General features: G+C 49.0%; 1 long non-coding RNA gene across 1 annotated transcript in view; it reads left to right on the forward strand.

The window, feature by feature from the left end:
• Nucleotides 1-22,987, forward strand: part of LOC137633652 (uncharacterized) — a 103,142-nt gene that overhangs the window by 14,772 nt on the left and 65,383 nt on the right. The gene's annotated exons all lie outside the window — the stretch shown is intronic.

The following is a 22,987-nucleotide window of genomic DNA, read 5'->3' on the forward strand; positions in this document are numbered from 1 at the left end:
CATCAGTCGTAGGTTATTAGAACCATTCCCAACATCTTCAGAAATTCTCTGTCGTTGATCGAGTCAACACCTCGGGAATTCTTTTCGTGGATATATTACTTTATTCCACAATTTGGTGAAGTACCTTTTGTCTGATTATTGTTAATAGCTGCCTTTCAACTATCGAAGATATTGTATAGGATAGTTTTTTTTTTTTTTATTGCGGGTCCAACTTGGACAGTTTAAGTGAACTTGATTTCAAACAAAGATGTCCAGACCCAGTAATGGCTCTTCTGTTGTTAAACTTTGGTTGTTGGGCTAAACCAGCTTTCGAGCTGCTCTTTCTTCCCTCACTGTAATGAACAGGGAGCATGTATGTATTTGTTTTCCTTCCTTGTATTGAGGGATCAAAGATTTTTTCCCCCTACTTTATTAACGAACAACTCTTAAAGTTATAATGGAAGGAAGATATTTTCTACATTAAACATTGTGATGTTACTATTTTGTAACGTAACTCTTAGCAGAGCGGAATGTGATTACAGTGATACCTCGGTACTCGACCATAATCCGTTCGAGATCCGTGTTCGACCTCCGATTTGTTCGAGTACCGAATTTTTTTTCCCCATAAGAAATAATGGTATATATTCTATTCCGTTCCCAAGCACTCGAACAGGCCCAAAATATTAATAAAACGTGTACCTAAACAACAATAATTATCTAAATGTGTATGAAATTGGTCAGAAAATCCTATAAAACAATTTTAAACCATTTACTGTACTAAAATAAAACAATTTTAAACCATTTTCTGTACTGTAGTGAACATACCTTTGAGCAGCGGTTCGATGGCATACAGGGATGGATGTGGAGAGGATGGAAGGGGGAGGTTACTGCTTGGAAGGAGAGTCCCCTTCCATGATGTGGCGGGGTAGTTCTCCTTCAGGAGTTGTTTCTCTCTCCAATGAAAGGGTGGGCAGATCTATTTCAGGGGTTTCTTCTCTTCTTTGTCTCTTCTTTGGAGGAGAAACAGGCTTTGATGTAGCAGCTTTCTTTTCTTTTGTGAAAAACTGGTCTATTGTTAATTGTTTCTTCCTCCTCTGCAGTATTCTTCGAAAATGATACATGACACTATCATTAAACATATGCACTGCCCGGTTTGCTACTGCAATTTCTGGGTGGTATTTTTCAGCAAAAGCCTGCACATCTGCCCACTTGGAACAAATTTCATTGATGAGAGAACTTGGAACATCCTCCCTTACCTCATCCTCTTCTGAAGATTCCTGCTCCACAATCAGATCCTGCTGCTGTTGTTGTTGCAGGTGCAACAATTCCTCCACAGTCAACTCGGTAGAATGGCTTTCTACAAGCTCATCAATATCATCCTTGTCGACCTCAAGCCCCAAACTCCTGCCCATGACAACAATTTCCTCAACGACATCAGTGTCATCAGAAATTACAGGGGTAGCAGTGCTTGGACCCGCCTCTGGTTGGAAACCTTCAAACTCCCTCTCTGTGACACATGATGGCCACAGCTTACGCCAGGCAGAGTTCAATGTCCTATAGGTCACACCTCGCCAAGCTTGGTCAATCATGTTAACAGAGTTGAGGATGCTGAAGTGTTCCTTCCAGAATTCCTTTAGGGTCAACTTCGTGTCACTGGTCACTTCAAAACACTTTCTGAAAAGGGCCTTGGTATAGAGTTTTTTGAAGTTTGAAATGACCTGTTGGTCCATGGGCTGGAGTATGGGAGTAGTATTGGGGGGCAAGAATTTGATTTTGATAAAGCTGTATTCTTCTTTCAAGTCATCCTCGAGACCTGGAGGATGTGCAGGAGCATTGTCCATAACCAGAAGACATTTCATTGGCAAGCTCTTTTCAATGAGGTAAGCCTTAACCTGGGGGGCAAACACTTCGTTTATCCACTCAGTAAAGAATTGTCTTGTGACCCAAGATTTAGTGTTCTAGCGCCACATAACTGGTAGTGCACTTTTACAAATATTATTTCGTTTGAACACCCGGGGGTTGTCCGAGTGGTACACTAACAAGGGTTTGATCTTGCAATCGCCACTTGCATTTGCACACAGCAACAATGTTAGCCTATCTTTCATTGGCTTGTGACCTGGCATCTTCGTCTCGTCCTTGGTAATGTACGTATTGGCTGGCATTTTCTTCCAAAATAACCCAGTCTCATCACAATTAAAGACTTGTTGTGCGATCAAATTTTGTTCATTTATGTACCGATCGAATTCCCCCACGTATTTATCGGCTGCAATTTGATCCGAACTAGCTGCCTCCCCATGCCTAGTAACACGATGAATACCTGTTCTATTACGAAACTTTTCAAACCAACCCCTGCTCGCTTTAAATGTAAATGAATCACTTTCACTGGTACTCGGACTTTTCTTCACTAATTCTTCATAGATATGCAACGCTTTTTCACAAATGAACGCTTCACTAACACTTTCCCCGGCCAACTGTTTTTCTTTAATAAATATTAAAAGCAACTTTTCCATCTCCTCAATCACTTGTGGCCTTTGCTTAGTTACCGCCGTAACTCCCGTTGCAACATTCGCCTTCTTAATCATTTCTTTATGCTTTAAAAACGTAGAAATGGTCGACTTCGCCATTCCGTATTCTACCGCTAAATCGGACACTCGTACACCATTCTCATATTTCGCTATAATTTCCTTCTTCAACTCGATCGTTGTTCGCACTGTTTTCCTCTTCTCCTTCCCCTTAACACTCATTACTTTCTTGGGACTCATTATGAAAGCTAAAAAAGCAATTAAAAGCACTGAAAATCACTAAATCACAACGAATGCTGATCGCGCGTTGTCTGAGTGACGCTCTCGAGAGAACTGATGCTTCCCGAACAAGCGAGAGTGGCCGAGATGGCGCGATCATCACAAAGCCCATGCGGTCGTCACGTGTTCGGCTGGTCGAGTACCGAATTTTTGGTCGAGCACCGCAGCAAAAATTTCTCGAAAATTTTGGTCGAACTCCGAATTGTTCGAGTATAGAGTCGTTCGACTACCGAGGTATCACTGTACCTTGTAGGAATTCAGTCCGTCTTCGTGATGAAGTCAGAGTCCGTTCAGTATAACTTGCATTTTATGAATTATTTTCTTTCTTGCAAGAAATTTTTAAAATATTAGCTTTCTAAGCATAAGTATGTTTATAATGTAGGGAAATATATTATTTTAAATATAAAACTCACCCGCTGGTTATATAAGAATGGCTAAAGTCCCTGGACGCCCGGCAGGAAATTCAAAATCGCGCGCGGCTATCGCAGATATGCCAGGTGTACACTAGCGCCCTTGCGGTACTACAGGTAGAACTATACCCAACTTCTTCAGATTTTCTCTGCCGCCATAGCTGGAAATTCTCTCGTTTTCTTACTCTGTTTGGACGTTATTTGGTGATGTATTAACGTTTTTGACTTTGGGCTTTCGCTTGTTTGTTTTATTTGATCTGTGATCACGTATTTATAACCTATTTTAAACCTCACAAAAGGCTGGGTCGGGATGTAAACATCTCTTCCATTGATGACGTCACAGCCTTATGACATAGACTATTGAATTATTAAGTTATAAATTAAATTAAAGGATTATTATTTTGAGAAAATTTTATCCTTTTAATAGTTTTTTCTTTAGGTTAATCTTCAATTAACTAGCAAAGATTAACTAGCATTCAGTTCATTTTTGTTACGCAGTTGTCAGTATCGTTACAATGTTACAATATTTTGTAGCAATTTTTATGAATAGTACATTCTTCTTACTATTCCAAGTTTTTTAGTTGTACTATATAAAAGGAACATTTTATTTTGCAATTAATTGGTCCTTTCAGTATTTTTCCTTAGTCAGAGATTGAAGGAAGTTAAAGTTCACCTAATGTTTATACGATGCAGTATTCTTTACAATCGATGTAGCGCACGATTCTATGTATCGTTGTATCCTTAGTGGAATACTAAGATTGTTCGTATATTAAGTGTAAATGTTCAAGTGAATACGAGTGATGATTCATCTTTAATTGGAATCCCTTAATTTAAGGGTTTACTTTGATTTAAAATATTATTTCTATGAAGGTAATATTTAATATTTAATATTTCGCTGCATTTATATGGGATTCAGTGACTTTTCATTCCCATTCAAATGATTAACAGAATTGTAAGTCTCTCTCTAAGAGTTCTATTCGTTTGAGAGAACGTATACTTTGTTTCTCAAATGATCGTGAAACTTTCTTTTTACCAAAGAGTATAATGCAAATTTTTTAGTGCTAAATTATGCAGTGAATTTTATTCAGTGGAGAGTGCTTCTGTTCGGACCTGTCGTGATCCTAGCCTTAGACCTCTGTCAAGCTCCCGGACCCAGGGGAGAAGTTAGGTCGAACAGCGAAAGGAATCGAGAGGGTAGCCGGGCGTTACAATCTTTTAAGACCCGAACAGAAGTCCTCTCGTACGTTTTCTGTCGTCCCCCAGAACGCTCACTCTCGCTATAGATAAAGCGAGGTATTAGTGTTTTCAAACATTATACGCGCGCTTCAGGCGCTAAGCTGAAAACAAAATTAGATTCGTTCTGCGTATTTACATTTCATACGGCGCAGACTTAGTGCCGCCGCCTCCACCTGATGGGTGTCGTCTCCCGACAGTGGCAAGCGCTAGGGATCGACGAAGATAATGCTGATTACATTTCGCCTAAGGTTGATTCTGATCTTTGCTGTTAGGCGTGAAACAGCAAAGCAATTATCTTCATTTATTCAGTCTTATCAGCCTGCCGTTGACAGTGCGGTTGGGCGTCACGTTTCCGGTCTTGACACGGTCGCACAAGAGACGTGTCTTTAACGGTGATGACTCGTTGTCGCACAGGCGGCCTACCACCCGCAATGTTCAACGGTGGGAGGAAGTGGATGCATTACTTCGATTACCTGCTCAACGCAAAACGACCGTTCATAGCGCCTAGTATCAGTCTATTCAGGCGCGCCGACGTTCGCCAGGCAGCAGAGCATGCTACCAAGCATCATGACAGACAACAGAGCCGGCGAAGCGTCAGCGGAACAGTGTGGCAAGGAAGCGGAATGTCAACGGAACGGAGCGTCAGTGTGGACGCTTCAGTGCCAGGTAGGCGCTTCAGCGTCAGTGTGGACGCTTCAGCGCGCTTCAGTGTCAATGTGGACGCTTCAGCGTCAGTGTGGACACTTCAGCTCCAGTGTGGACGCTTCAGCTCCAGTGTGGACGCTTCAGCGCCAGTATGGAAGCTTCAGCATCAGTGTGGACGCTTCGCTACCTATGACAAGAGACTTTAATGTCTACCTAACCTTGATCGTCTAGCATTGAGATATTGTTGCTCCAGACGCTATATTAAGAAATAAATCTTAACTTGAAAGAGATTATATTCAAGGTCCTGCTGGGCTAGCTCTTGGTTGAGAGAACTAGAATTAAAACCTATAAGCATTGAGGTCTGAATTCAGAATCCTAAGGAGTGGATTCCTAAGAAGCAAGACTTCTCTTCCTAGGATAGAGTAATGTGGGCAGGTTAGCAAGGGTGGTGGTCTAGCCACTCTGAGGGTCGTGGACCTTTTGGCAGCCCCAAGAGACTTTTACAGCCCACTGAGTGGATCGCTGAGTCTCTTAAGGAATGCAGGCGAAATGAGGCACTATCATTGTGAAGCCAGCTTTCTTATCAGGTTAGAACCAGATTGTTAGTACTACTATTGTAGTTATTGATAATTATACGAATTCCCAAGGGGATGAGGTTTTCAACCCACCTCCAACTGTGTGAATCAGCTATATATATGTAACTACCAGGGAAGTTACATATTTAAAAATGGTATTTTTATTATAAAATAAATTTTTAAATATACTTACCTGGTAGTTACATATATAAAAGGGCCCTCCCTCCTCCTCTCTGAAAACAGAGACATCGAATTTCTGAAGATGTTGGGAATGGTTCTAATAACCTACGAGTGATGGCGCTCATGTATGACCACCTACTGTCATGGCGGCAATCGCCACGAATTTTGAATTTCTGTCATGCCGCGTCGAAATGCGGGATTTAAGCTATATATATGTAACTACCAGGTAAGTATATTTAAAAATTTATTTTATAATAAAAATTCCATGTTTTAAAATTCCTCATGAGTGACAGATTCGATCCTTTACACTCGGCTTCTTTTAAAGATCTGACTTTGAAGACTCTTTTCTTAGTAAGTCTGGCAACAGCTAGGAGAGTCAGTGAAGTTCACGCTTTTAGCAAGAATACTGGCTTCAGAGAGGGAAAGGCCATATGCTCCTTGCAACTTGGATTCCTGGCCAAAAACGAACGTCCTTCTCATCCATGGCCTAAATCTGATTGCTAACCTCTGATATGGTTGGTGAAGAGTTGGAGAAAGTTCTGTGTCCTGTTAGAGCACTGAAGTTCTATCTGGACAGAATTAAAGATTTAAGAGGCAATTCAGAAGCTCTTTGGTGCGCAGTCAGGAAGCCTGCGTTACCTATGTCTAAAAACGCCCTATCATTTTTTATAAGACTTTTAATTAGAGAGGCTCACTCACACTGGTGAGGCAGACCTTAAGCTGCTAAAAGTAATGACTCATGAAGTTAGAGCTGTGGCAACTTCTGTAGATTTTAAACAAAATCGTTCTCTGCAAAGCATCATGGATACAACCTTTTGGAGGAGTAAATCTATTCACCTCGCATTACTTGAAACGTGTCCAGACTCTTTATGAGGACTGCTACACTTTGGGACCATTCGTAGCAACGAGTGCAATAGTAGGTGAAGGATCTACCACTACGTTCCCCTAATCCCTAGTACCCATGTTCTTCTCTTGGAACTTTAATATATTTTTATGGTTGTATGTGGAGATTGGTCGACAATCTTCCGCAATCTTTGATTTAGTCAGGTGGTCATTTTGTTCCTTGAGAGCGCCCGGAACAAGGGTATTAGCTGAGGTCCTGTCAGCTTAAAGGTTATTACCTGTTTGACAGCTCCTAGAGATCTTCAGCCCCCTGGATGGACCGCTGGATCTCATAAGGATAGCAGACATAATGAGGCAGAGAATCATTGAAGGTAGCTTCCTTAACGGGTACGAACCTTTAAGCTTGTTTTAATTAACTCTTAAGTAATATTCCAACAATGTTGCTGTCTCTGACCCTCCACCAAGGGTGTCAATCAGGTATTTTTATATAACCAGCGGGTAAGTTTAATGTTTGAAAATTATATTTTCATAAAATAAATTTTTGAACATACTTACCCGCTGGTTATATAACTTTTATTCCCACCCTCCTCCCCTCTAGAGACCTATGGGCATGGAAGATCTGGTGAAGTATGGAATGGTTCGGCCTATCTCCCGTGAGGGCGCTAGTGTACACCTGGCAACTCTATCTGCGATTGTCGCAAGTTTTTGAATTTCTGCTGGACATCAGAGACTAAAGCTATTTTTATATAACCAGCTGGTAAGTATGTTCAAACATTTATTTGTTCCGTAACTGACATATAAAGCACGCTATTTAATTGGGGTTATTACTTTCGGCGTAGCTGAAATGACGAGCCATTAGAATTTTAACGAGGGTTTACTACCCCACCGCTAGTTAAAGGGGGGTAGGGAGGGTAGCTTGCTACCCCCCCCCCTCTCACACACACCTGTGCTTGAGCTCACTTTGCTCTCGGCTCGGGTGGTAGTCGGACGTGTCCGCTCTCACCCTCGCCTCTCTGACAGCCATTAATGTCTTTTTGCATTCTCTCCTACAGGTTTGTTTGTGAAGTTGGCCTCTGCTATCATGCGCAAATGTCCTGGATTACCCGACCGCCCTTGTGGTACATTTATGTCGGCGGTCGAGACGGACCCTCACACCCTTTGTCCTTACTGTAGGGGCCAACGGTGTGATAGTAGTAATAAGTGTGGTGAGTGTAGGGAGTGGTCTATCTCCCAGTGGGAGAGGTTTTCTCAGCGACGGAAGAAGAAGTCCAGGCGGGATATTTCTCCTTCGAAGATTTCTTTGAAAGGAGAAAAACCCAAGGACTCTTCTTCCGTTGCCCAAACCACCACCGAAGCTCTCACTCGATCGGTTTCTTCCGAGAAACCGTCGAGTGGTAGCGTAGACCATGGTTCTGTTTCCCGATCTCGGGGTTCGAGAGATGGCGTTGCCTCCCCTAGCGAGGCAGCTCCACCTCTTCCCCCGGGGGAGGAATTAAATTTAAATGTTAATGTAACTGATTTATTTCAGCTTTGGTCTTCCTTTGGGGCTCGAAGGTTCGCCCTCCAAGGAAGCCTTGTTTGACATCATCCGGTTGGGTGCCGCTGTCAAGCAATGGCCGATGTTGGCAGAGGTTGATCTTCTGTCTATCGTCGACGTTGTGGTGGCAGAGGTATCCGATGCGGTATCTCCTAATACCTCTGCAACTGCTCAACCTACTGTAGCTGAAGGCTTAGTTTCTCCCTCTGCTCAACCTTCGAGGGAGGAACTAAGTCCAACAGTCTCTCCTGCCGGTGATTCTCCCCTTCGGGGGAGTTCACTCATAGAGACTCCTCTTCGGAGGACTGCTGATGGTCAGCTTGCTGACCCAACGGCCCACAGAGGGCGCATACGTCGTAAGGCTCGCCTTACTCTTCGTCGGAGAGGCCTTCCTTCACCTTATAAGGGTGTGAGGAGGCGCCTCTTTGGTTCATCATCATCGTTGCAGTCCACCGCAGAGGAGCCTCGTCATCGATCTCCGACTGTTCCTGCTACAACCCTGGACCTCTCTGCGGATCGTTCGCGATCCCCTTCGGTGGAAGGTCGTCCTTACAAAGGACACGCCGACCTTCTACCCGTCAGACCTGCTGACCTGCCGTTGCCATTCCTGGCTGCTGATGCGCTGTGGGCGCCAACTAAACCTGTTTTTATAAAACAGGCACAGGTCTCTTTGGGGCAACAAGGGCGTACGCGCAAATTAGCGCATACGTTCCTTAGGCGCCATGCCAAGCATGCGCGCCAATGTTCAGCTAACCTCTCTGAGGTTTCGGAGTTAGCCCACAGGCGCTCCTACTGTTGCTGATATAGCGCGCCAGCGCGCTCCTGCTGCCAAGGTTCCTGAAAAGGGAGCCAGCGCTCACCTGCTCGCCAACGCGCTACTGTGCGCCCTCAACCTACAGCGCGCCATGCGCACCAACGTTCTCCTGCGCGCCAGCATTCACCAATGCGCCAGCGCTCTCCGCACCCCCAGTCCCGGATCCGAAGGCACTCTGGCAAAATGCCTTCCAACAACGGTGAGACAACATCGACGTGTACGCCTTTCCCCCGTTCTGTCTGATGAGGAGGGTGCTCAACAAGACCAGAATATCTGTCAATCTTTCAATGACCCTCATAGCTCCGCTATAGCATCACGCGGAACGGTTTCCAGACCTTCCGCAACTCCTAACGGAACTTCCGAGAGAACTCCCTCCACGACACGATCTACTCAGACAACCACATGCCAACATCTTCCACAAAGCCGTAGCTTCGCTACGACTTCACGCCTGGAGACACTCTAGCATCTCCTCGCTGAGAGAGGATTTTCGCAACAAGTTGCGATTAGGATGTCTGGACATCTGCGAAAATCATCCGCATCTGGCTACCAGGCAAAGTGGAAAGTCTTCTGTGGTTGGTGTCGTGGAAGGGGTATCTCTCCACTCGATGCCACTATTCCAACAATAGCAGAGTTCCTCGTGTATTTGCGGGAAAAAATGCGCCTTTCACTCTCGGCGGTGAAAGGCTATCGCTCAGCCTTAAGTCCAGCCTTCAGGCTCAAAGGAATGGACATTTCTTCCTCGCTGGAACTTTCCCTACTCATACGAAGTTATGAACTTACCTGCCCTCAGTCGAAAGTGAGACCACCTCCATGGAACGTGGTTGAGTCCTCAGGTCTCTTAAAAGACCTCCCTACGAACCATTACGCCAGGCTTCAGATCGCCACCTAACTTGGATGACGGTGTTCCTACTAGCTTTGGCTTCGGCCAAGCGAGTCAGTGAACTTCATGGTCTCTCATATGACATCGCCCATTCAAGGGGATGGGGGGAGGTAACGTTCAAATTCGTCCCTGAGTTTAATTGCTAAGACTCAGAATCCGGGGGTGCCGGATCCTCGGTTCGACTCCTTCCAGATTTTTAGTCTTCGTTCTGTAACAGATGACCCAGACCATCTCCTACTGTGCCCAGTAAGGAGTCTGAGGCTATATCTCAAATGAACGGCTGCAGTACGTCCTCAAGTGCAAGAATTGTTTGTTAGCAAAGGGAAGACTAAGAGGAGGGTCACCAAGAATACCATTTCGGCATGGATTCGTAAGGTGTTCGATCTGTCCCTGAATTCAGACCCTCCTCCATCACGTCGCCCTAGAGCACATGATTTCAGGGGCGTAGCTACGTCCCTGGCCTTCAAGAAGAATTTCTCAGTGACGCAGGTTCTTCAGGCTGGGGTGTGGAAGCGTTAGACGACCTTCACAGCCCACTACCTGTAAGACGTGACCCACAGGAGGCTCGATACATTCTCTATCGATCCATGTGGTGGCTGCACAACAGCTGGTTTAAACCTCAGGCTCCTTAATGGACAGGTAGCAGAAGGTTGAGGGCATTGTTACCCAGTCTTGGTCTGCATGAATGAAAAGGTTTGTCTGGCCCTTATTCTTTTCCTCATCCTCCCCTCTCTTGGGGAAAGCAGCATCCGGGGTTCTCTGCATAGCTGACCTCAAACCACTGTAGGTAAACCATGTTTCCTTGTGTTCCTAGTATTAAGCTAATACTGTCACGTCCCCATACCCTGACGAGGTGGTATTGGGAGAGTCCTAGCCTAAAGTTTCCATCTAAATGACTACAGGTCAACTTCCTAGGACGAGTCACACTTTATTATACCTTCACACACAGCTTGCGTAGGCTGCAGACCTTGCGTAGCAAGGTTCCAGCGAGGTGCAGGGACTCCTTATTGTTGAGTGTCAAATAATGAGTCCCCGGGCAAAGCCAAAATACAGTACCGGCTGGGACTTTCCACCCTTCCTAATGGGTGAGTCACCCCTATTAAATAGCATGGTTTGTATGTCAGTTACAGAACATATGACAAATTCGTAGATAATTTGTATTTTTCCTCACTATACAAACCTTAGCTATTTAATCAAACTTGCCCGCCGGCCATATCCCCCTTGAAGTCCTACCTCCAAGCAAAGTGAGCTCAAGCACAGGTGTGTGTGAGGGGGGGGAGGGGTAGCAAGCTACCCTTCCTACCCCCCCGCTAACTAGTGGCGGCGTAGTAAACCCTCGTTAAAATTCTAATGGCTCGTCATTTCAGCTACGCCGAAAGTAATAACCCCTATTAAATAGCTAAGGTTTGTATAGTTAGGAAAAATACAAATTATCTACTAATTTGTCATTTTATTATGAAAATATCATTTTACATCCTTTCCTTGTGTTACTTGTGTTGCTTGTGTATTCCCGTATGGAATCCTAACGTCGTTCTCCCGGGCCCAAGGCCGGTAAGTCATGCGGGGCTTGGCTTTCTAAGCCGGATGTCGACCTGCACACGTTGTGCTCCTCGTGTAGAGGCAGGGTGTCATCACCTGCCTCCACGTGTCCGGAGTATGCGTCCTAGCCGGAGCTGCAGTGGACCTTGTACGCAACAAAGAAGAAAAAGGCATCGAAGCGGTCTCCAAGGAAGCCGGGTATCAGCTCGCCGTTGACGTCGCCTTCAGCTCCTTCGGAGAGAGGTTCTCCTTCCCCTTCCCCTACCCAGAGTAGGGGACGAGGTAAGTCCGTTGCGGGGAAACGGCCCATTGCCGTTCCCCATGAGTCTGATGTCATTGATCTTAATTGTATTATGCCTACGCAGATGGGTGGGAAGTCTGCTAGCGTGACGGAAGTGTGTTCCGTAGATGAGGTTCTGGTGCACGCAGGACCCGTCTCAAGTGAAGACCTGGTGTGGGGGAGGTCAGAAAGAGCTCCTTCCCCTCCATCGTGGCAGTGCTTTTCAGGAACAGCGGTTTCCAGGGGCGGGCTAGACAGAGAAAGGCAAGCCACGTGCTCTTCGGACCCCGACTCCATTGTGTGGACAGCGCCAAGGACGCGCTTCAGGTCACCCATGCGGCAAGAGGAGGAGTTTTCTGGCTGGTTTGCCTCACGTTGTAGTGGTTTGCGGAATGTGGCCAGAGGTAGCACCCAAACTGCCTAGTGTCCGAATGCCTACCACAACCCGCCGTTCACTACACAACAAATATACAATGGTGTAATACCCAAAAAAACCCAAGTAACAGGTCAAGAGAACGGAGCTCTGGGCACCACCCCTTGATTTATACTGGGCAAGGGGACCCAGCTTGAACCTTGTTATTTATCATACCTTTCCTTCTCTTGCCTTTGGCTTGCTGATTATAAGTAAAGATATAAGAACATTAGGTGAAAGGGAATATTATAATTAATAAAGGAACACACTGTGGGAGGAAAGAATTATGATAAAATACTGTACTTAAGAGATCTTAAAAAACAGTGGCTGGGGAAAAGAAACCGTGGTGAGAGGTTCTGAAATTAAATGCTGTATACATAAAACAGGCAAAAAAAATATATTTATTTGAAAATTAAACTATTAAGAATACATTAATATATCAGTTAAGGCAAAATTAACATTCCCTTTGCATATTGTACCAGCAAGAGAAAAAAATACTAAGCTGCATGCAAGATATATCACCACACAGTTACAAAACGGAACATTAAAATCCTAACAAAACATGACTGCAGAACCCTCAATGCCCGAATTCTTTACTGAAAACTTCCCCAATGTTATTAATCAATGGCCTTAATATTGACCAGTCATGTTCTGCCGTCAAATCTGCTTTGAAGAACGGCAGCTAAAACTGAAGAATGGCATGCCAAAATACAGCTGAGGGCCAGTGTCTGTCTTCCCTCATTACTTACAATCACATCACACAATTCATTCTTACACTAAAGTTTCTGTAAGCTTTCAGAAGTGTTGACATCACATTGATGGGAAAGTATGAAAAATATTGCACTTTACTTAATACAACACCTCAATACAGTTTTTCCCTTGATCGCAGGACTCTAACATACCATAATTTAATTCTTGTCCCACATCTCTCTCATATCATGAATATGGAAAACTCAGTCACCATAAACCTTTTTTTTTTCAGCAGGAGTCTCAGACCTCCAATCGGCAGGATTCCCTGTCATCCCAATCTCTTTTACAAGTTGGCCCTTATCAGTCTGACGATGAAGGTATCCATGAGTCATTGCAGACCTTCAGTTATAACAGTTAAACAGACCACTACACACTAGTAAGAGGCAATACCCTAATTCTCTCTCCCTTACACTCCCTACTGAGTGTAGGGGCTGCTGTCAATACCTAGAAAGGAATAATAACAGATCAAAGCATTTTTTATATATATGGGCACAGAGGGATATCAATATATATATATACAGGTTTAAAAAAAATGACTATGTTTCATAAAATACAACTCCACTAAGTTTTCATAGATACAAACACCTTATATATTGCAACGTGGGCCACTACGCACACCCCCGGCGCCTTCGGCTTCTCTACCGCCGGACTTCATGCAACCCATCACCCCGGTAGCACAATTACAAGCCCCTAGGTTGGTGGCAGAAGACACGGAGGACTCGGATAGCTCCTCTTCCTCTTCCTCTACCTTGGACGTTTCCTCGTCCTCCAGCTCATCATCGTCAGAGGATTCCAGCGGCCAGGAGACGAGAAAGAAGAGAAAGAGGTCTAAGAGGAAGAAGTCAAGCTCAAACGCAGGCCCTTCGAGGAAGAAGGCCAAGGTTACGAGGAGGAAGAACAAGAAGAGGAGTTCTTCCAGGAAGAAGTGGGTTAAAGTGGCTTTTCTCCCTTGCGGGTCGAACAGGGCTCTTGCCGCTCCAGTGCCTGCCTTGTTGGCCGCTGGAGCCGCTTCTGCGCCCTTGCCCAGTGTCTCTTCGGCTCCGTCCACGCGTCGGATGCACCCATTGGCACACTTTAACTTTCACCTTGCCCTTGCCCGGCAAGTCACTGGCTCCATCTGTTCAGCGGAGGCAGCCGCTGGCTCGGCCCGGCAGCATGGTGCCCACGCCCAAAGTCTCACCGGCTCCATCCAGGCATCAGATGCAGCCGCTATCACAACAGGACAGTTACTTTCCACGGATTCCCCCGGGAGGGGGTACATCCATGACGGCTACCTCCGCCCCGGCGGCTCTATCCGTGATGGAGGCAGCCGCTCCGTCGAGCCAGCCGGAGGTGAGGGATACGGCCGCCCCCACGGGTTCATCCGTGATCGAGGATACAGCCGACACGGAGGATCAAGTGGTAGAGGGCTTATTGGACACCGGCGAATGTTCCCCCGATGAAGTGTCCTCCTACAGGAAGGTCCTGGCACTGATCCGGCACCACCGCAGGCTAGACGAGCCTAAACCGTCATCAGAACAGGCTTGGCTTTCGGGTTGGGAAGGATGGTAGATAATCCAGTTCAACAAAAACCATCCTTAACCCTACCTCTGGCTCTGGACGTGGCCCTGGGCATGGACCACGTCGACTGGTTGGTCGCAGGGCATAAGAACTCCCTAAGAGCCTAAGGGTCCTTCAAGCTTCTGCCTGGACTGAGGACCCAGAAAAAGTTTTATGTGCCAGACGGGCGTCATGTGGACCTCGGACGTTGGAAGAAGCCGTCGCGACGTCAAACCAGGGCAGTGCAGATGACAGGAGCCTTACTGCCCCAGTAGTCTTCTCTCAGGCGGAGGCCGCTATGATGGAGGACACATCTCAGGATATCATAAATGTAACCTCCTGGCTGGACTGTTGGGCATGTACTCTGGCAGGGTTCCAGCTCTCCCACGATCTCTCAGTGCCGGAGAATTAGGCCCTACTGCAAGAACTCATACGTTCGGGAGGGAAGGCCATGAAGTTCCTTACATTCCAGTCCCTGACCCAGACGGCAAACTGGGTGTTAAGGAGGAGAGATACGATTCTGAACAGGCTCCCCGTAGACTTCCCGAACGTGAGGCAAAGTTCCTGAGAAATGCTCCGGTGTGGGGTGAGACCTTGTTCCCCCTTCAGACAGTAGCGGAAACAATGGAGAGAGTGGGGAAGCTTAAAGACTTGACGGAGCCCAGACAGCCAGCGGCAAGACGTCTTCCCCATAGGAGACCATCAGTGGACGGGGCCTACCCACCTACGCCACTAGCTAGACAGGAGGCCCCCTCCCCTTCCTGGCATCAATACCCGCGGCCCTCCCGCAGAAGTGGTGCCCCAGCCCAGGCCTCCTTTAGGCAGAAATATGCCGGTTCAAGACGAGGCCGCTCAAACCGTCTCCCCAGAAGGAGATAGGAAGGGAGGCCCCTTACACCTTCCCACGCCACAGGTGGGGGATTGCCTCAAACGTTATTGGCAAGCATGGCGGGACAACGGTGCGGACCCGTGGTCCGTGACAGTCCTCAGAGAGGGATACAGGATTCCCTTCCTGACAGACCCGCCCCCTCTGATTCCCGAACATCGGGCAGAGTGTCTGGCACCCAAGGATCACAAGAAGAGAGCAGCCTTGCAGGAGGAGGTGTCAGCCATGTTGGACAAAGGAGCACTGCAACCCGTCCAGAAATCATCCCCGGGGTTCTACAGCAGGCTCTCCCTGGTAGAGAAAGCTACGGGAGGTTGGAGACCAGTTATCGACCTCTTGGCCCTGAACAAATTCATCAAGAAGACGTCCTTCAAGATGGACACGCCAAAGTTGGTACTGGCAGCCTTGAGAGAAGGGGATTTCATGATGTCCCTGGACCTCAAGGATGCCTACTTTCATATCCCCGTACACCCCTCCAGCAGGAAGCTTCTCAGGGTGAAGTGGGGATCCCAGTCTCTACAGTTCAGGACCCTCTGCTTCGGCCTGTCTACAGCTCCTCAGGTGTTCACGAGGATGTTCACCGTGGTTTCAGCCTGGGCACACAAGCAGGGCATCAGGCTGATCAGGTATCTCGACGACTGGTTGCTGCTTTCAGCCTCAGAGGCAGCCTTAAAGGAGCAGGGGGCAAAGCTGTTACAGCTCTGCAGAGAACTGGGGGTTACCATCAATTTAGAGAAGTCCCAGTTAGCCCCCACCAACTGGATGACGTACCTAGGGATGGTCCTGGACTCCCAGTTAGCAAGGGTATTCTCCTCTCAAGAGAGGCTGGACAATCTGGATCATGTGATACAACCAATCCTAACAAATGCACCAAGGAGAGCCAAGGATTGGCAGAGACTCGCGGGCCACCTGGTCTCGCTAGTTCCTCAGGGGAGGCTCAAGTTGAGGCCGGTCCAGTGGAATCTGAAGGACCTCTGGTCACCAGGAGACCCGCTTCAAGACTTAGTCAGGATGACTCTGGCCTCCAGGAACATGCTCCTTTGATGGTCCTACAGGGCGAACATCCTACGGGGGTTGCCGTTCGCGTTCGCTCCTCCAGAGATGTTGCTCTTCACGGACGAGTCAAAGGAGGGGTGGGGAGCCCATCTGCTCAAAGAGACAGCAGAGGGAAAGTGGTCCCCGGAGGAGAAGCTCCTCCACATAAACCTGCTCGAGCTTCTGGCGGCTCAACAGGCCCTCGCAATATTCGCCCATTGCCTTCAGGGAAACACAATAGCCCTCGTGCGACAACGCCACCGTGGTGGCCTACATAAGAAACAAGGAAGATTGAAGTCAAGGGAGCTGTGCGATCTCACGTCTCAGATCCTGGAATGGGCCGAGAGGAATCACATCATTCTCACAGCCAGGTTCATTCAGGGGAAGAGAAACGTTCTAGCCGACGGCCTCAGCAGGGCAGGGCAAGTAGTGGGGTCGGATTGGTCCCTACACCCGCAAGTGGCCCAGAAGGTCCTCCAGTTGTGGGGCTCACCGGTGATAGACCTGTTCACCACGAGGCTCAACACTCAGCTCCCCGTGTTCTATTCAACTGTGTCAGACCCGGCAGCAGCGTTCGAGGACGCCTTCCAGCACTTGTGGGACGGACTCGACGTGTATGCCTTTCCCCCCTTCGGGATTCTCAGGCAGGTGCTCAACAGGCTCAGACAATCAAGGGCTAAAAGGATGACTTTGGTAGCGCCCTGGTGGCGGGAGAGGGAGTGGTTCGCGGATCTACAGGACCTGGCCACCCTTCCTCCGTGGCCCCTGCCAATAAGCGAAGATCTGCTGCACCAGCCCCACTTTTGAAGGTTTCACAAAAACCCTCAGTGCCTTCAGCTACACGCGTGGAGGTCATCGAGCGTCTATTAAGGAAAGAAGGATACTCGGAGAAGACAGCTTCGAGGATGTCAGGGTATCTTCGGAAGTCCTCGAGCGTGGTGTACCAGGCCAAGTGGGCCACGTTTGTGAAGTGGTGTGCCACACAGAATCTGAGACCTCTGGATGCATCAGTCCACAAGATTGCAGACTTCCTGGTCCACCTGAGGGACGACCAGGGGGTCTCCATTCCAGCCATCAAGGGGGTCCGAGCGGCTCTGGGTCAGGTATTTCAACTCGGAGGCATTGACCTGGGGGCCTCTCGCCAGATTTCCATGCTCATCAGAAGTTTCGAGCAATCTTGTTCCCCATGCGCCTCTCGGGTCCCGCACTGGGACGTGGCCAAGGTTCTCAAGGTTTTGATAAGGCCTCCCTTCGAACCCCTCAAGGATATCCTGGATAAAGACCTCACCCTCAAGACAGTGTTCTTACTAGCTCTAGCCTCAGCCAAGAGTGTGAGTGAGCTCCACGGCTTGTCGTTCGAGGTCTTGACTTGAAAGGATGGAAGGACCTGTCCTTTAAGTTTCTGCCTGAATTTGTGGCCAAGACTCAGAACCCGGCCATTGCAGACCCGAGGTTCGAGGGGTTCTCGGTCCCGGCGATCCCTCACTCAGACAACCCGGAAGACTTGCTCCTGTGCCCAGTGAGAACAGTCAGGAAATACCTTAGCAGGACAGCCAGACTCCGGCTGGCCATCAAAAGTCTGTTTGTCTCCTCAGGCCCAGTAAAGAGGGCAGTGTCAAAGAACACGTTCTCCTTCTGGCTTCGGCAAGTCATCAAGAGAGCTTACGACAGTGAGGGGTCTGCAGTCCCTGGTACCCCGCGACCCCATGATATTAGAGGTCTTAGCACTTCTTTGCCATTTGACAGCAACATGGCAGTAGGTCAAATCATGCGGGCAGGCACATGGTCCAGGCAGTCCACCTTTACGGCCCACTACCTGAAAGACTGCACGAGGGAGTCCCTGGACTCCTTCTCCATTGGACCAGTGATTTCCGCCATGCAACAAGTTTAAAGCTGAAAGCCCCGGGTAGCCCGAGGGAAGTAATTGCAAGCGACACAAGTTTCCTCCTTCCTCCCCTTCCTTGCCACCCTTTTTCCCTTTCCTTTCCTCCTCCCATGTGAGAGATGGATGTTGTGGAAGCCCATGTCCGGATTATTTATAAAAGTGTGTTATACAAAAGGTAGACTTTAGCGTGCTTCCCCCGACTCTCCTACCCTGTCCGTTGTGTCGTCTGGACCTAGCCTCCTATCTAGGTCCCGTGTCCTGGAATGGTAGTGGTGGGTCTTCCGGCCTGTAAGTCCACCCCCGCCTCCTAAAGTGTAAGTCTCCTAAGAAAGTAGTTCGAGGTAAGTAATCCGTGTTGGAACAAATCACAAATTTTAATCGATTTGTATTTTTCCCAACAGTGCTTACCTCGAACTACTTTCGGGTTATGGCCCACCCATCCTGCCCCGAGAGCCTTACAGGAGTTCGAAGTAATACCTAACATACGCTTACTGGCGACACAGACCTAGTAGCGCACTCTCGCGCGCTGACCCCAGGTCGCCTCAGGGCGAGTATCCATCCGGCACGGAGGGACCCGACAAGGGAAAACGGAGATAGGGGGAACTGCGCAAAATTCTTGGTGGGGTAGGGAGGAGATCCCAGATACTCCTAAGAAAGTAGTTCGAGGTAAGTACTGTTAGGAAAAATACAAATGACTTAAAATTTGTGATTTTAGACGTTCTAATGATACCGCGTGTAATTTCGAGTACTATATTCAAAATAAAAAGTTGTTCCGTAACCGAAATACAAACCACGCTATTTACAAAGGGTTATTACTTTTAGCGTAGCTGAAATGGCGAGCCATTAGAATTTAACGAGGGTGTATTACCCCCGCGCTAGTTAGCGGGGGGGTAGGGGAGTGGTAGCTAGCTACCCCTCCTCCCCCTCACACACAGGTGAATACTCACTTTCACTTTTGGCTCGGACTGTGACAGACGTCTCTGTCTTGGTCCTCGCTTGGCAGCCATTGTCTGTTTTGTCTTTACTTAATCGCTTACTTTTCTTTTACTCAATATATATGTAAACATGTTTTCATGTTTGTATATATATTTGAGTATAGAAATAAGTAAGTTTCCTTTTCAGATGTGTGTGTGTAGTGTACGATATCTACGTGGAGGCCTCGGCAGTTAGGCCACCACGGCCTAATTTTATGGGTTGCGATCGAGTTTGACTTCGGTCTTTCTCTCTCTCTCTCTCTTGAGGTCGTTCACCCTTTTACTATGTTTTACTACGCCCTTGTAGCTTCCTTCCCGTGTGGGTGGGGTTGCTACGCCGTACATTTTGTCTCAATTAGTTTATGAATCTAATTGTAGTTGTTAATATTTCAGCTTGTAGAACGATTCCTTTCGGGGTTTTCGTTTTTTTCTTTAGTGTTCATTCATTTTTAAATTACATAATTACATAGTTACATAATTATAATTGTTATAATTCTGTTTTGGTTACAGCTCTCCTTCCGCGAGTGTAAGTGGTTGTGAGGGCACGTGCCTGTTGTGTAATTCTTGTTCCTTTTCCTCGGGATTCCTCTTCGGAGCCTTCCCGGGGGAATGAATGTGTACTAATATTATTTGTTTTATTTTTTTACAGTTACCGATCTAGTTCGTTTCTGTAATATAGCAACGGTGTGAGCTGTCTGGTTGAGTCCTGGGGATTCGGCTGTTGCTGCCTCCCCCCTTGTATTGTCGTCAGGGGCGTGTCTCCTTCTACTGGTAGTACTCCCGTGTCGACGGACAGCTCTCCAGTTGATTTTAGAACAGTCAGGAGGCTTGCCTCCTTGGGCGGATAACTTTCCTTCCGAGGGAAGTTTTTTCCTGTCCAGGCTTGAGCTTTTCCTCTTTTGGGGGGTTCTTCTCTTGCCTTTTTTTCGTGCGACTATGCTCTTGGTGCTGAGCGGTCGCACCTGCAGTTTCGCTCAAGGGGCTGGGCAACTGCAGGGGCTCCTCTTCGGAGGATTGCCCCTTTTAGGTCACTGGCTGACCAGTCTCTTCCACGAAGTGTTTCTCTGTCGTTCGCGAGAGAGTACACTCATAGAGACTCCTCTTCGGAGGTTTCTTCTGTTGCTGTTGCTGTTGGCCTCCCTCGCCGTAAGGCCCTCCGTCCGCCTCGTCGTAAGGGCCTCTCATCTCCCTATAAGGGTGCTTGAGGCGCCTTTTTGAATCTCCGTTTGCAGCCTACAACTTCTTTTTCTCGATCTTCCGTCTTGGTGCAGATGGACAGCAGTCTAATCTCGTCTCCCGACGGGCAACGGTCTTCCCGACGGACAACGGTCTTCCCGACGGACAGCGGTCTTCCGACGGACATCAGTCTCCCGGCGGACAACGATCCCTTCGGGGCAAAGGGTTGCCCCCACGGGGGTTCTTCCCTTGCGTGTCAGGGTTTCCCTGCGCGCCCTTCTGTTCGTCAGCGCTTTCAAGATGATCTTCCCTGCGGTTCCTGTTACGTGCCCTGTGCGCCCACGTTCGCCCTCGCGATCTAGAACTTCGGTTCAGGTCGGGGTCAAGGACTCTTCTTTGCGCAGGCTTCCACGCGTAGCCTTCTGCTTGTCAGCGATCATCAGCTCGTCAGCGATCATCAGCTCGCCAGCGATCGTCAGCTCGTCAGCGATCATCAGCTCGCCAGCGATCTCCGGATCGCCCATGTGTGTTACAGCTGGCACGCCAACGTTCTCCAACACTTCTGAAGGAACATGGTTCGCCAGCTACTAGCTCAACTGCGGATGCTGATCGCCATCGCGCGACCCTCAACTGCGGATGCTGATCGCCATCGCGCGACCCTCAACTGCGGATGCTGATCGCCATCGCGCGACCCTCAACTGCGGATGCTGATCGCCATCGCGCGACCCTCAACTGCGGATGCTGATCGCCATCGCGCGACCCTCAACTGCGGATGCTGATCGCCATCGCGCGACCCTCAACTGCGGATGCTGATCGCCATCGCGCGACCCTCAACTGCGGATGCTGATCGCCATCGCGCGACCCTCAACTGCGGATGCTGATCGCCATCGCGCGACCCTCAACTGCGGATGCTGATCGCCATCGCGCGACCCTCAACTGCGGATGCTGATCGCCATCGCGCGACCCTCAACTGCGGATGCTGATCGCCATCGCGCGACCCTCAACTGCGGATGCTGATCGCCATCGCGCGACCCTCAACTGCGGATGCTGATCGCCATCGCGCGACCCTCAACTGCGGATGCTGATCGCCATCGCGCGACCCTCAACTGCGGATGCTGATCGCCATCGCGCGACCCTCAACTGCGGATGCTGATCGCCATCGCGCGACCCTCAACTGCGGATGCTGATCGCCATCGCGCGACCCTCAACTGCGGATGCTGATCGCCATCGCGCGACCCTCAACTGCGGATGCTGATCGCCATCGCACAACCCTGAACGATTGCCCGCTTACGCATGCTGCTCCTCATCGCACAACCCTGAACGATCGCCCTCCTGCAGATGCTGATCACCATCGCACCCTTTCACGCGATCATTCACCTGCGCATGCTGCTCGCCATCGCACAACCCTGAACGATTGCCCGCTTACGCATGCTGCTCCTCATCGCACAACCCTGAACGATCGCCCTCCTGCAGATGCTGATCACCATCGCACCCTTTCACGCGATCATTCACCTGCGCATGCTGCTCGCCATCGCACAACCCTGCACGATTGCCCGCTTACGCATGCTGCTCCTCATCGCACAACCCTGAAACGCTCGCCCTCTTGCGGATGCTGATCACCATCGCACCCTTTCACGCGATCATTCACCTACACATGCTGCTCGCCATCGCTTACCGCCAGCGATCTTCTTCACCTACGCGGCAGCACGATCCCTCGCCGTCACGCCCATTCGCCTGCGCGCCCGCGCGATCGCTCGCCTGCGCGCCCGCGCGATCGCTCGCCTGCGCGCCCGCGCGATCGCTCGCCTGCGCGCCCGCGCGACCACTCGCCTGTGCGCCCGCGCGACCATTCGCCTTTGCGCGACCGTTCGCCCTCGCGCGACCATAGTTCGCGGCGAATTCCACAGCCGGTGGTAGCAGCAGGGACGCGTGCTCCTAGGCGGCACTCGGGATCACCTCCATCCAAGCACAGGTTGGTAGTGCAGGACGAAGACAGGTCAGTACAGCATTCTTCCCACCTTCTTTTCAGGCAGGAACCGTCGTGTCCTCTCCAAAGGATCGCCCGATCCCTTTCACCTTAGCGAGGATTTCGGACTCTGTGTCCTTGGAGCAGCAGACATGGTTTGATCCGCTGGCACGGGCGTTAATGAGGGTTATGAAACCAGCACTCACCGGCCAGGGTAACAAACCAGCGGCTGTCTCTCCTACGCTGAAGAGAAAGAGAGGAGTGGACTTCGTGGTGACTTCCCCCAGGGCGAAGTTGGTTCCCAAGAGGTCGGTCTCGAGGGTCCCCTCTCCTGCACGAGTACTCTCTCCTTCTCCCGCCCTGGAAGGATTTTTGGCGGGGGGGCTTTCCGTTAAAGATTTCTCCATCGGACAAGGGGTGACTGCTTACCTCTTCCTCTGGGAGCTTACCAGGTTCTTTCCCTCCTCGGTTACGGCCCGAGGTTTGGTTCAAGGAAGCTACAGGAAGATCAAGGGTACTTTCCTCCTCTCGAGCTCAGGCACCTTGGCCTTTCGTCGTTAAGTATCTACTTGCGGACAAGCTCGATGTTGTACCATCTGGACGCACTGACTGAAGGCTTCCTTCGGGTGTCTCATCTGTGGAGGT

This window comes from Palaemon carinicauda, chromosome 43 (genome assembly GCF_036898095.1).
Source record: "Palaemon carinicauda isolate YSFRI2023 chromosome 43, ASM3689809v2, whole genome shotgun sequence".
Lineage (NCBI taxonomy): Eukaryota > Metazoa > Arthropoda > Malacostraca > Decapoda > Palaemonidae > Palaemon > Palaemon carinicauda.